Below are 14868 nucleotides of genomic sequence, written 5' to 3' on the forward strand. Positions count from 1 at the left end.
TTCCTGTTTTATGTTTACCATCTTCTTTCTTTTTACTTCCTGGCCATCTATTGGAGTCTTAAAGATGTTTTTATATGATCCTTCTCTCTTTCTGCTACTTTTGGGAGCTACAGATTGCACAGTTATTATTTTAGTAGTTACTCAACATTTAAACATCTACAGAACTGAAATACTGTTCTACCATGTTGATAGTTACTTAATATATCTATTCTCTTTTTAAACTACCCGAGATTCCAAGAATGCTTTATCTGAGAAAACATAGGAGACATAAAATGTTATATTTTGGAAAACTTTGTTAGGTGACTCAATAAGTGACTACTGTGGTGCCAAAACACTGATAAAGAAGACTAATGTGAAGTGTTTGTGTTTTAATTAAAATTAAAAAAAAAAAAACCCTTCTATTGTTAAGGAAAATTATCCTGCATTTAGAAATAATAAGAAAGCAAGAAGAGGACTATATGTCCTTTCAATGTAGTAATGAAGCAGTATTCAACAAGCCCACCCCCAGAATTATTTAATTATTTAATTCAGTAGGAAAATTTACCTGTATTTGACCTGGCTATTTGCTATGAATTTGACTCTATGTAACCCCATGGACTGTAGCCCACCAGGCTCCTCTGTCCATGGGATTTACCAGGCAAGAATACTGGAGTGGGTTGCCATTTCCTTCTCCAAGATACTGTGCAGTTACATGTAAATTTGTAGATTTTTGTTTGGTAGAGATGTAAATAATTATGTCTAATAGGAAAGATAATAATTATTATTTCATTGCCCTGTAAAACATTCAGTCCAGTTCAGTTCAGTTCAGTCGCTCAGTCGTGTCCAACTCTTTGCGACCCCATGAATCGCAGCACACCAGGCCTCCCTGTCCATCACCAACTTCTGGAGTTCACTCAGACTCACATCCATCAAGTTAGTGATGCCATCCAGCCATCTTATCCTCTGTCGTCCCCTTCTCCTCCTGCCCCCAATCCCTCCCAGCATCAGAGTCTTTTCCAGTAAGTCAACTCTCCACATGAGGTGGCCAAAGTATTGGAGTTACAGCTTTAGCATCATTCCCTCCAAAGAAATCCCCAGGGTGATCTCCTTCAGAATGGACTGGTTAGATCTCCTTGCAGTCCAAGGGACTCTCAAGAATCTTCTCCAACACCATAGTTCAAAAGCATCAATTCTTCGGCTCTCAGCTTTCTTCACAGTCCAACTCTCACATCCATACATGATCACTGGAAAAACCATAGCCTTGACTAAACAGACCTTTGTTGGCAAACTAATGTCTCTGCTTTTCAATATGCTATCTAAGTTGGTCATAACTTTTCTTCCAAGGAGTAAAACATTAACTTGTTTTATATCTAACCTAGCAATCTTTTTTTCCCCCTAGAAATAACCAGTTTTTCAAATGCTCTTGGAACCAGCTTTACCATCCTACCTGTTCTTTCATCAATTAAAATAAAATCATTGACAAGGGTTCATTCTATGTAGGTACAAGAGTCATATTTTTAACTTTTGAAATTTTCCTTTGAGATTATGATGTGTGGGAATGAAAAATTATAAATCAATATTTATGATACATAGCTAAATTAAATTGTTAACTAAAAATTGGGTTATTTCATCTTAATTAAATTTTATATATTTTAAATGAGTCAGAAACTTTTCTATATATTCAGTGTTAATTCACATTATATTGGAACATATATGCTAAAAGCAATTGGTTATTGTGAGGACAGAAGATACAATCTAGGGAGCGTCAGAAATGAGATCTGTGGGTTGATAGAGACCAGGTATGCAGTACTAAAGAGCTTTATTTAACCTTTTCCTATGGGCAATGGGCACCACTGAAGTGTTTTTTAAGGTTGAGTGGTGTGATTTTTAAAAGATGATTTGGCAGCAGTGGAAAATGCACAGAACACCAGTGGAGACACTGTAGTAATGGCCCAGGGACTTCCCTGGTGGCTCAGCGGTAAAGAATCTTCCTGCAATGCAGGAGACACAGGAGATGTGGGATCGATTCCTGGACTGGGAAGATCTCCTGGAGGAGGGCATGGCAACCCACTCCAGTAGTCTTGCCTGGAGAATCACACGGACAGAGGAGCCTTGTGGGCTACAGTCCGTGGGGTCACAGTCAGTCAGACACGACTGAAGCCATTTAACACACATGCAGTAAAGCCCAGGCAGGACCCAGTGATAATAGTGATTGAGAAATGAAGTCAAACTTATGGTAAAATCTGCAAAAATTGATAGTCATTCATTTTGCAGACTCGTAAGAGAGGAATCAGCAATGATTCTTATGTTTTTGAAGTCAATAACTGGGGAAATGGAGGTAGTAGTATTAACTGAGGTAGGGAAAACAGAAGGTGGAGTAGGACGGAGGTGATAGGTCTAGAAGCCTCAGACAAATGGTGGGGCCAAGAGGCATTGCTCGTTTAAATGGCCATTGCCCCTTTAAGATCCTGCCCTTCCCCCGCATTAACCCACCAAGGCCCCTGCTGGATTTCCTTGCCCTAATTTACAGTCTGTGCCAGAGCTTCTGAGCATGCGCTGAAGGAAGAGCTGGCCTAATTAAGGCTCTCCTGAGGCTCAAGGTATTGCATCTGTGGCTCTTAGCAAAGAGTTCCATTTTGAGAGCATATTTTCCCCATCTGACCATTCTTTACTCATTTTTCTTTTTCTCAAGTTCTTTTCTACCTTAATTTAATATAGTACCTGTATTTCCTTTTATAACTCAGAAGTAATGAACATCTGGGGTTTTTTGAATAATAAAAAATTAAAATAATATTTAAAATACTGTGTGTATCAAATATACACTTGTTGGGATGTGAGGAAGAAAGGTAACTTATCTGGTAAATTACAGAAAGCCTTGAAGCAAATATATCCAGATATTATTACCTTCTTTCTTTTGTTATACTTCACCATTGTGTCATGCCTTTTGCTTCTTTGGTAATTTGATGTCCCAGAAGACTACTAAAATTTGCTTTGCAAGATAGTAGACTTCAGGTGTGTTAAGTGTTGCTTCAAATCCTTGGAATCAATGTTGCCAGCCTAATGTTTACCAGCCTAAATGTACCCAGAATGAGTCTTTTTTTTTTAATCTGAAGAACATTTTTCCTTTTACATAAGCCTTCATGCTGGATAACTACGGTTAGTATTGCACAGCAACATTCCTTAATAAAGATAGCCAAAAGGCAAATACCTCTGTCAACATTAAGTTGGTATAAACACAGCGAATGTGATGGGAGTGACCAGATCACAAGGAATCCAGATTTTGAGGGCAGCTGTCTGGGAGGAAGGAGCAAGAAGACAAAGGGAGGAAAAGCAAAAAGAAAACGGAATTAGCAGTGAGATGGACGTATCTCTGTCATCTGGCCTCCCAAACCAACAGCTATCATTCAAAAACCATCTGTAAGTGGATGAAAGCGTATACTAAAATAGATCTAAATTTAATATGGAGGAGTTGGCCATTTCCATGTCTCAAACCTTAGCAATAAAAGAATATGAATAGAGTTAGGACTAAAATTCAGGAGGTTACAGCAGAGAAAGATGAAATATGAGGGAAATTAGTCATTAATTATGTTTGAATTTAAATCGTAGAGTGTTTTTTTTGCTAAGAGTCCAATTTTACATGCTGTCCCAAGAGGCACTGAGCTTAGATAATAGGACATTCATTTAATTCAACAGATTCATTCCTGAGTGCCCAACTCTAATGAAAATGTCAGGGTTGTTGTTGCTGTTATTGTCGCTGTGCTACTTACATAGGAGAGTTCTACAACAACGCAATACAGACTGAAATGATGAATTTGCCGTACTCATGGGGATCGATCAGTTGAGGCTATGATTCAGTAGGAGTGATAAAAATTTGCCAGTTGCCCCAAAGTTCCCCAGGCTTGAAATCTGGATGCTATTGGAATTGCCTAAAACACTGCTATGCTAAGTCACTTCAGTCGTGTCCGACTCTGTGCGACCCCATAGACGACAGCCCACCAGGCTCCCCGACCCTGGGATTCTCCAGGCAAGAACACTGGAGTGGGCTGCCATTTCCTTCTCCAATGCATGAAAGTGAAAAGTGAAAGTGAAGTCACTCAGTCGTGTCTGACTCTTAGCAACCCCATGGATTGCAGCCTACCAGGCTCCTCCATCCATGGGATTTTCCAAGCAAGAGTACTGGAGTGGGGTCCCATTGCCTTCTCCGGCCTAAAACACTAGAGTTGATTGAATATCAGAAAAACATGATGATAACCTGCAGATTAACAGTCTGAACCTCCAACTGGGTTTTCTAAATTAAAACCAGAAATTTACATTGTTTTCAAAAAGTAGGAAGCCAAAGTAAATTTCAGCGAATCAAGTTTGATCCACTGGGTCTACTCAGTCTCAGAAAGAAGTCACCAATCCTGAAACCATTCTGAAAATCGTTAAGCGTGAGAATTCATTCAACAAATGTGTTCTGAACAACCACTCTGTATTGGGCACATTGTTCAAGGTGTGAGGAATACAGTGTTAAACCAGCAAAGCCTCTCCCTCTCCCTAGTGGCCCTTGCCTTCCAGTGAAGACTTTACTCTTGGCTGCTGTACTGGATGGGATGGGTGGGCTGAGAGCAAGGAGGAGGAATTGTAGTCTATGGAAATTGATCCTTGCTTTACTATCTGATCATGAGATGGACTCCAAATCAGAAGATAACAATGTGAACCAAATAGATTATATGAATGATGGCATTCATTATGTTTTCTTCAGTCTAAAGGCTTTTCTCCGTATCTTTATCTGCCTTAGGAAGAATTAGCCAAATCTTATTATCTCCCTACAGTAGTGAAAGTCACTTAGAAAGTTACATTAGTGCATAAATTCACATGATTTTCAGAACCAAGTGAATCCTTAAATTACTGGCATCTAGCTATTTAAGCCAGAAGATCATATTGCATCTTAAATTATATAAACAACTCTTCATCAGTTTTCATTTGAATGAGATGAGTATATTATTCTCAGCCAAACAGAGCAAATCAAATCCTCCTGTTAATTATCTGTTCCGGCACAAGATTCTGAGTATTGTCAGTTTTATTTGCCCCTCTCACTAGCCCTGGGATTCTTCCTTCACCTTAAAAAAAAAAATTATTTATTTGTTTGGCTGAGCTGGGTCTTTGTTGCTGCACGGGCTTTACCTAGTTGTGGAGAGAAGGGGCTACTCTAGTTACAGCGCATGAGTTTCTCACTGCACTGGCTTCTCGTTGCAGAGCACAGTCTCTAGGCACACAGGCTTCAGGGTTGTGGCACATGGGCTGCAGAGCACAAGCTCAGTAGTTGTGGCGAATGGGCTTAGTTGCTCTGCAGCATATGGGATCTTCCTGGATCAGGGATCAAACCTGTGTCTTCTGCATTGGCAGGTGGATTCTTCAACTAAGGAAACCCCTTTCACCTTTCTTTTTTTAATAAAGAAATTTTAAAATTGAATTATAATTTATTTACAACTTTATGTTCATTTCAGGTGTACAGCAAAATGACTCATATATATATATATTCTTTTTCAGATTATTTTCCATTATAGGTTATTATATTAAGTATAGTTCCCTGCTGCTGCTGCTGCTAAGTTGCTTCAGTCGTGTCCGACTCTGCAACCCCATAGATGGCAGCCCACCAGGCTCCCCCGTCCCTGGGATTCTCCAGGCAAGAACGCTGGAGTGGGTTGCCATTTCCTTCTCCAATGCATGAAAGTGAAAAGTGAAAGGGAAGTCGCTCAGTCGTGTCCGACTCTTCGCGACCCCATGGACTGCAGCCCACCAGGCTCCTCTGTCCATGGGGTTTTCCAGGCAGGAGTCCTGGAGTGGGTGCCATCGCCTTCTCTGGTAGTTCCCTGTGCTATACAGTAGTCTTTGTTGTGTATCTGTTTTCTATTTAGTGGTATGTAGCTATTAATCTCAAATTCCTAATTGATCTCTCCCAGCACCTTTTCCACTTTGGTAACCGTACATTTGTTTTCTATGTCTGTGAGTCTGTTTCTGTTCTGTAAATACTTTCATTTATGTCATATTTTTGATTCCACATATAAGCAATATTGCACAGTATTTGTCTTTTTCTGTCTGACTGACTTAGTATGATAATCTCTGAGTCAGTCCACGTTGCTGCAAATAGCATTATTTTATTCTTTTCCCTTTACCTTTTTTTTAGTCACAGCACCTTGTGCAAATCCAATGAAATTAATGGTTTTTCTCAGGAAAATGAGAGTACTGGAGAAGGTACACTCATACACACATGTTGAATGTCATTTTAGAAATCACTGAGCCCACTCCCCACATTATAAAAATGTTAAATTAAGGCTATGGGAGGTTAGATAATAGGTTTAAGATGGTTCAGGGACATACTGAAAGTCACATAGTTGGCACAGCAGGACATGAAGCAAAGTTCTCCAAAGTTAGTGGGTTATTTTTTTGGTTTTGTTTTTTGTTTGTTTTTATTCACAGAAACCGTTCTCTGGTACAGGTCCCATCTCAGAACCACTTTTTTCTTACCTGGAAATGTTAATACAGAACAATATTATCTTTGTTAACACATTTGCACTCTGATTCCTTTGTAAACAGAGTAAATGTGTCCCTGGATCCATGATTTTAAGGTTGGGGCTTTAACTGAATAGGGCCCTCCCTCCCTGTCTCTGAGGCCAGACACTCTAGTTGGGCATAGATAATAACTCAGCAACGTGATTGCAATCTCTAACACATGCAAAAGGAGTTCTCATCTGTTGTGTTTGAAGCCAGAGGATGGAATAGTGCTATAACTTTCCTTGGTGGATTATTCCTTACTCAACAGCCACTTTGCTTTTGACCTGAAAAACTGGGCCACAGAGATCTTACACCATCAGGCGTCTCTCTCATTGGGCTGTGAAAGTCTAGCATATGGCTAATTACAATTTACACCTTCTTAAGTGCTCTAACAATCCGCTAAAGGATGTTTTGTCTCTTTGGTTTACTGTTCGGAGCACTTTTTGCAGACAAAGCAGTAAACAGTTCCTTTGGAGGTACTTTTTAATTTCACTTGACTATGAAAGATGATGATCTTCTGTCTGGGTTCTTAATGATGTATTCTCGGCCTGGTCTGTTACATGACTGTGTTCCTAATGACGTGGCATTGCCATTTACAGCATCCCAGTGACCAGCTTGCCTTTTCCTCACTATCTTCTTCCCAGGGTAGAGACATGAGTTATGTCCGTTGAAGATAAAATGATGAACTAAAGTAAGTGAAAGAAGAGATTTTAGGAACAAAATGTCTATGGTATAAAATAATGTAATGGACAATAAAGATATTTGATAAAAGATACCTAAGTTGTTTTGTGTTTATGTTTTTGGGTTCTTTTTTTGGGGGGGGGTTGTTGTTTTGCTTTTTAATTTTTTGGCTGTGTTGTGCAGCATATGGGATCTTAGTTCCCTGACCACAGATCAAACCTGTGCCTCCTGAATTAGAAGTGCAGAGTCTTAACCACTGACCGCCAGGGAAGTCCCTAAGTTTTTATTTCTTATCATTGCTCTTTTCAGCTGTGTGTGTGTTTGTGATATAAAAACACACTCTGTTGCAAGGAGATGGGTGTCTCTTGAAATAACATATAATGGAAAATTATTGCACCAGACTGAAAACTTTAGTTTTTAGTTTGTTGGATACCAAAATACAAGCTGATAATGAGACATCACTTAAGCAGAGAAGTTTTCTGTTCAATGAAGTGATTTGCACATAGAGAAGATGAGCTGATGGATATGTTTTATTTGAAGCTGGATATAGAAGGTAAGGATGGATTTAGTCCTGGAGCTTTCTTCTGGCCGTGCCAGCAAGTGACCAGCTGGCTCAGTCACTCAGTCATATCCAACTCTTTGCGACCCCACAGACTGTAGCCCAACAGGCTTCTCTGTCCATGGGATTCTCCAGGCAAGAATACTGGAGTGAATTGCCATTCCCTTCTTCAGGGCATCTTCCTGACCCAGGGATCGAACCTGGGTCTCCTGCATTGGCAGGTGGATTCTTTACCACTGAGTCAATTGTGTATTTTCTCAACCCCAGAATTTTTTCAAGCTCCAGACTCCCCACTACCAATTACTGCTTATCTTGAACATTTCAAACATCATGTTCTAAAGTGACCGTGTGATTCCAGCCCACTGCTCTGCACCTGCTTCTCTTCCAAGGTTCCTGCCTAATTGAAAGGCACCATCTGGTTTCTCATGCAAAAAAAAAAATCTAGGAGTCATTCTTGAAGCCTCTTTCTCAACGTATATAAATCATAAAGTACAAACATTTTTCCTTCTAAATATCTTTTGACTCTGTCCCCAATATCTAATAAGAAACTATCGGTCCTGGATACTAAGCATGACTCTAGAGCAGAAGAGAGATACGTGGCATGTTGATGTAGCAGGGCCGAGAGGCCTCCAAGTGTTTTCCACAGCCAGATTGAGAAGAAGCAGAATATTTTCCTTTGGAGAACAGTTTAGACACGGTGTAAGAATCAGTGGATATAAGGAGGTATCAGTATGGGACAAAGATGGGAGGAAAATATATATACTTATGGCTGATTCATGTTGTACAGCAGAAACCAACACAACATTGTAAAGTAATATGGACATGGGGGTGCAGCAGAAGCCTGGGTGAACCTCTGACCATAGGTCAGATAAGACCAAGGACGTGTCAGTGGATCTCAGGGTAGAACACCATCAAGGGGACAAGATTGTTCACCTGTGCAAGATCTTGTGCAAGATCTCAGCATACCACCCCCCCCAACCACGTTCAGATCCATACCAAAGAGATGGCAAGACCCCCTAAAGTGACTGAAGTAAAATTTACGAATTCTATAACAATGCAGCTTGAAACTGAAATTCACTTATATAAAAATATTATGTTACTTCTTTGCAAAGGAATAAAAGTTATACTCAGTATCTGGCTAACTTCATTGATAAAGACTTGATATTTAATGTAAATTATAAATAAGTGTAAATGCAAAGATTAAGTAGGCTCTGCAATTAGGAAATTTTCATCCTCATCCAAGCCACTATCATTTCTTGCCTAAAGGCAAATAATCACCTACTGAATGTTCTGTCATTTTCACTTATTTACTTCCAATCCCACTGTCTACACCAGAACGTGGATGATCTTTTTGAAATGCAAACTTGAGCCTATGATTCCTCTGCTTATGACCCATTAACAGCTTCTCTTTCTTTTTAGGGTAGAGTCCAAATTCATTTACCAGGGCCTCCAAGATTACTACCCTTGTGGTCCTCTCTTCTTTAGCCTCACTTTAAAAAAAATGTGTATATAAGCCTTTGACTGTGTGGATCACAATAAACTGTGGAAAATTCTGAAAGAGATGGGAATACCAGACCACCTGATCTGCCTCTTGAGAAATTTGTATGCAGGTCAGGAAGCAACAGTTAGAACTGGACATGGAACAACAGACTGGTTCCAAATAGGAAAAGGAGTACGTCAAGGCTGTATACTGTCACCCTGCTTATTTAACTTATATGCAGAGTACATCATGAGAAATGCTGGACTGGAAGAAACACAAGCTGGAATCAAGATTGCTGGGAGAAATATCAATCACCTCAGATATGCAGATGACATCACCCTTATGGCAGAAAGTGAAGAGGAACTCAAAAGCTTCTTGATGAAAGTGAAAGTGGAGAGTGAAAAAGTTGGCTTAAAGCTCAACATTTAGAAAACAAAGATCATGGCATCCGGTCCCATCACTTCATGGGAAATAGATGGGGAAACAGTGGAAACAGTGTCAGACTTTATTTTTCTGGGCTCCAAAATCACTGCAGATGGTAACTGCAGCCATGAAATTAAAAGACGCTTACTCCTTGGAAGGAAAGTTATGACCAACCTAGATAGCATATTCAAAAGCAGAGACATTACTTTGCCAACAAAGGTCCGTCTAGTCAAGGCTATGGTTTTTCCTGTGGTCATGTATGGATGTGAGAGTTGGACTGTGAAGAAAGCTGAGCACCGAAGAATTGATGCTTTTGAACTGTGGTGTTGGAGAAGACTCTTGAGAGTCCCTTGGACTGCAAGGAGATCCAACCAGTCCATTCTGAAGGAGATCAGCCCTGGGATTTCTTTGGAAGGAATGATGCTAAAGCTGAAACTCCAGTACTTTGGCCACCTCATGTAAAGAGTAGACTCATTGGAAAAGACTCTGATGCTGGGGGGGATTGGGGGCAGGAGGAGAAGGGGACGACAGAGGATGAGATGGCTGGATGGCATCACTGACTCGATGGATGTGAGTTTGGGTGAACTCCAGGAGTTGGTGATGGACAGGGAGGCCTGGCATGCTGCAATTCATGGGGTCGCAAAAGTCGGACACGACTGAGCGACTGATCTGATCTGATCTGATCTGGTGTATATATATATATATATATATATATAGCTGCTCCCAGGTCTTAGTTGCAGCATACAGGATCTTTAGTTGCACCTATGAACCCTTTGTTATAACAGTATGGGATCTAGTTCCCTGACCAGGGATCAAACCTGAACCCCCTCCATTCAGAGCTCAGAGTCTTAGCCACTGGACTACCAGGGAAGTTCCCAATTTTCGTTTTCAACCTCTGTGCACTGAACTTCTCTCAGTTCCTCTAGCATGCTAATTCCATAGGACTCTAGGCAGACCTGGAATACACCTTTTCAGTTCCTCCCTATATACACACTAACTGGCCAACTCCTATTGATCCTTCAGTTTCCTGCCTAAGTGCCACCTCCTCCCTAAAGCCTTCTTCTTTTGCCCAGATCATTCTGGGGAATCCTATGAACCACTCTTGTTTGCTCCCTGTGATTTTCTCTCACAGCACTTTATCACTACTGTGCTCCAAGACAGCAGGGAGAGGCTCTCTCCCTTCCTCCACACACGTGTAGCACGCTAAGCAGAGCTGTCTGGCACAAGAAGACATGCAGCAAATGTTGAATGAAAGAAACAGGTCCAGAAAACTTATTCCCACTACCAACTCAATGGACATGAATTTGAGTAAACTCTGGGAGAGAGTGAAGGACAGGGAAGCCTGGCATGATGCAGTCTATGGGGTCACAAAGACTCAGACACAACTTAGCGACTGAACAACAACAAAACAACAACTGAAGTGTTAATTGATAGTGGTTTAAAAATGCTTCCTGGAGGATGGAAGATATTCAGATAACATCTCCAAACCGAAAGGAAGGTATCTCTACTGGTAAGGCTTCAATTACTGGCATATTTCTTAGCTAGAAGCTTTCTACCTCCTGATACTTCCTGGCTGTTCACCAGGAGAAAAGGGACCAGTTATGTCTGCCATCACCCTTGAATTCCTAGGTCATCTGTCCCCTGCTGACATCACTCTGGTCTCTGCTTCTGCGGTCACATTTCTTTCTCTTTTGTGATCAAATCTCCCTCTGTTTTTCTCTTGTAAGGACACTTGAGACTACATTAAGTGCTGTCTGAATAATCCAGAATAATCTCCCTAGCTCAGGAACCTTACTCACTCACACCTGCAAAGTCCCTTTTGCAATAAAAGCCCACGTTTCCAGCTTCCAGGGAATAGGAAGTTTGTGTCTCTGAGGGCCGTTACTCAGTCTACCATGCGTGCTTGTGCTCAGTCGCTTCAGTCGTGTCCAGCTCTTTGTGACCCTGTGGACTGTAGCCTGCCAGGCTCCTCTGTCCATGGGATTCTCCAGGCAAGAATCCTGGAGTGGGCTGTCATGCCCTCTTCCTGGGGATCTTCCTAACCCAGGGATCAAACTCGCGTCTCTCACATCTGCATTGGCAGGCAGGTTGTCTACTACTAGTGCCTCCTGGGAAGCCCAGTCTCTCATGCGTCCACTTCAAATTTGAATTTTTTATCATGTTATCTCTTTAAAAAAACCAAGTGCTTTATTTGTTTGAGTTGCTTTATTGTTATAACTCTAACAGGCTCTTCATTATTATTCTTTTCTTCATTTCTCATAGACCAAAATTTTGTTTTTCTAAGAAAGAGGAAGTATATCCGAAACCAACAAAACACTTCAGCTTTGTTTTCTGTCAGGCATTTCTTTTGAAAGGCACCTTCAGTGAAACTACACTTAAATAAATATTTATCTGATTAGAGGTTTGTTTTAGACAGGACAAAAAAGAAAACTTCCAGAGATTTCTGTGAGGCAAAGTCCTGAGCAACATAGGTTTTAATGTTTCTGCTCTTAACAGATCTAGGCCCACCTATTTAGAATGGAGACATTTATGGTAGGGAGATTTTTGCTATTCTGTTTTGAAACTTCACAGTTGTGGTGCTTAAAAAGCAACTTAAGTGGAATTTGCCCTTGAGGCTGCTCTCTCATAACCCTGAATACCTGTTCAACCGCATATCCCCCGGTTAAGTTTCTGACGGAAATAGTTTTAATTATAGCTCCCTGAAGGCCATAATTTGAGAGCCTGCGTGCAGAGCCTGGAGCTGCTCTCTGATGGAGACCGTTAGTTTCAGACCTAGATCAGGTAAGGAGGAAGCTATTCCTAGAAAGAACCCCAGACTTCTCAGCTCAGTTGCCATGGACATGAATTAGTTACTTCTAGCCCAGTGCTGTCCAAATAGAAATATAACACAAACATTCTATTTAAATATGTAGTTGACATTTTTCTAGAAGCTATGTTAAAAACAGCACAAAGAATAAGTGAAATTAATTTTAATGATACAGTTTACTTAACCCAATATACCATTGGGTATATCATTTCAATACCAATCAATCAATAATTATTAGAAAATTTTACATTCTTTGAACATTTTTTTTTTAATATTAGGCCTTGATTCTGGTGTATATTTCATACCTCTGGAGCATCACAGTTTGAACCAGCCCCATTTCAAGTGTTCAGTAGTCAATATGCTCAGCAGCTACTTGTGGGTTGGTTAGTCTTTCTGGATAACTAACAAAACTTTGGGTTTCCCAGGTGGCTCATTGCTAAGAATCCACCTACCAATGCAGGTGGCTCCCCTGGTGGCTCAGATGCTAAAGCGTCTGCCTACAATGCGGGAGACCCAGGTTCAATCCCCGGCTGGGGAAAATCCTCTGGAGAAGGAAATGGCAACCCACTGCAGTATTCTTGCCTGGAAAATCCCATGGGAGGAACCTGGTAGGCTACAGTCCATGGGGTCACAAAGAGTTGGACACGACTGAGCGACTTGACTTGACTTCACTTCACCAATCCAGGAGACATGAGCTTGATCCCTGGGTCTGGAAGATCCCCTGGAGAAGGAAATGGCTACCCACTCCAGTATTCTTGCCTGAAAAATCCCATGGACAGAGGAGCTTGGCAGGTTACAGTCCATGCAGTTGCAAAGAGCCAGACACAACTTAGCAAGTAAACAACAAAACTAGTCAATAGTGGCTCTTTGCCATCAAAGACACACTCTTTTACTCCTTTATATATGTCTCTGATTTTGTTGTAGTTTTGCTTATCGGTTTTCTTATTAGCTGTAAATCTTTGTTTTTAAAAAACAGATCTTTGTTTCTAGAGATTACAAAAAAAATTTTTTTTTCCAGTGGGAATCAAGAACTTCTTCTTAATGAAAGTCAGAGGAAAACCCATAGGATAGCCCCGGTGTTGCTCAGGACTTTGCCTAACAGAAATCTCTGGAAGTTTTCTTTTTTTGTCCTGTCTAAAACAAACCTTTAATCAGATAAATATTTATTTAAGTTTGGTTTCACTGGAGGTGCCTTTCAAAAGTAGTAAAAATGAGATAAGATGATTTTTATTTCCCTGGTTAGCTTCACAGATGCTTTCTGAGCCCTTCAAAATATCTCCTCCAAGACTCAGAATGTGACCTTGGTCTGAAAGACGCACATGGAAAATGGTGATGGAGCCATATCACAGCTGCTCTAGCAAAGCCTACATGCTTCCCAGGATGGCAGTAACACCTTCTCAGCACAAGGTCAGAACCAGACTGTGAAATAAACTTGTTATATCTGGGATTCCTCTATCAACTTAAAAAATAGTTGCAACCTGAACGTTGAAAGTTAAGGTTTTTTCAGTGGAAATTTTCAGGACTTAGCCTGGGAGACAGCATCTCAAGTAGCCTTTAGAGAACTGCTCCAAGGAGCCGAGGGAAGGAGCTAGGTTATATAGCAGTCTTACAACAAAGGGCAAGTAGTCTGAACGTCAAAAGATTATTGTCAGTTAAAGAAAACCAGATATCTCAAGTTAAGGAATTTAGCACTTTTCTATGAGTCCAGTTCAGTCGCTCAGTCAAGTCTGACGCAAGGGCGTCCCCATGGACTGCAGCACTCCAGGGCTCCCTGTCCATCACCAACTCCCGGAGCTTGCTCAGACTCATGTCCATGGAGTTGGTGATGCCGTCCAACCATCTCGTATTCTGTTGTCCCTTCTCCTCCTGCCTTCAATCTTTCCCAGCATCTGGGTCTTTTCCAATGAGTCTGTTCTTTGCATCAGGTGGCCAAAGTATTGGAGTTTCAGCTGCTGAGTTTCTTTGTATGGGAAGATGCAAGAGTCTGGGCTCACTGTAATCATTCCTTTCATATGCATCTCAGCTGCCTGGGGCCAGTATCTCATATTTTTTTCACATTGTAAGTTCCTCTGTTTACCATAGGGAGTGGCTGCAGCCTTGTGGCTGCCAGATGGCAGGTATTGTCCTCTATCCCAGGTGCCCTCAGTGCTCAGAAATTCACATTTGGAGGGCTGGAATCACTGATGACTATGGCATCCTTGTTTACTGATATGGCAGGAAATAACTCCATTTCTCACCTCAATCTCCGCTTAAAGAAAAAGCCCTGAATTGAGGTTGGACATTTCTCTTTCTTAGCTATTGGGAGACCTTGGAAAACTTACTTAAATTCTCTGAGCCACGGGGCACTCATTTGTAAAATGGGGGAGTCAGAATAGATCAGTGGTTTTCTAACACTAAGCAGCG

This window comes from Bos javanicus, chromosome 3 (assembly GCF_032452875.1).
Source record: "Bos javanicus breed banteng chromosome 3, ARS-OSU_banteng_1.0, whole genome shotgun sequence".
In the NCBI taxonomy this organism is placed as follows: domain Eukaryota; kingdom Metazoa; phylum Chordata; class Mammalia; order Artiodactyla; family Bovidae; genus Bos; species Bos javanicus.